The sequence below is a fragment of the Bison bison genome, unplaced genomic scaffold (assembly GCF_000754665.1).
Source record: "Bison bison bison isolate TAMUID 2011002044 unplaced genomic scaffold, Bison_UMD1.0 scf7180017845410, whole genome shotgun sequence".
In the NCBI taxonomy this organism is placed as follows: Eukaryota; Metazoa; Chordata; class Mammalia; order Artiodactyla; family Bovidae; genus Bison; species Bison bison.
In genome coordinates, this window is record NW_011475983.1 from 16,100 (window position 1) to 16,692 (window position 593).

The following is a 593-nucleotide window of genomic DNA, read 5'->3' on the forward strand; positions in this document are numbered from 1 at the left end:
AGCTTTCTTTGTCCTCCCCAGCTGTGCTCTCAGCCCGCTGACCCCGAGCGCTCTGAGAAAGTGGGAGTGGGGAGCCCGAAAGCTATAAAATAAATGGGTGCAAGGAGAAAGGAAGACCATCCCGAGCTGGCGTGTGCGGATCTCCCCACCCACCCTCTCCTCCTTAGGCTTCTTCCCTCCGGTGTGTCCCTAGGATCCCGGCAGGGGAGGGTTTATGCAAAGGCGCGGTGGCGGCAGAGGCGGCCTGGGGAGCGCCGTAGGATCGCAAGCCCGAGGGCACAGGCGCAAGGAGAAGGTTTGCCCGCTCTCCTCCATCTCTCGTCCCCTCCCTGGCTTTTGTGTCACTGTCTCTGAGCTGCTAGGAGGGTGCGCTGGAGGAAGGGGGCTGGGGTGAGAGGCATCCCCTTCACGCGCGCGCGCGCGCACACACGTTGCCGGCGCACGCACACACGCGCGGGTACACACTCACAGACACGTACGCACACACATACACACGCACAAAGCTCGCTCGCCTCGAGCGCACTAACGTGGCCGTTTTCTTTGTGTGGAGCCCTCGAGGGGGGTTGGGGCCCCGGTCTGGTCCGGGGGAGATG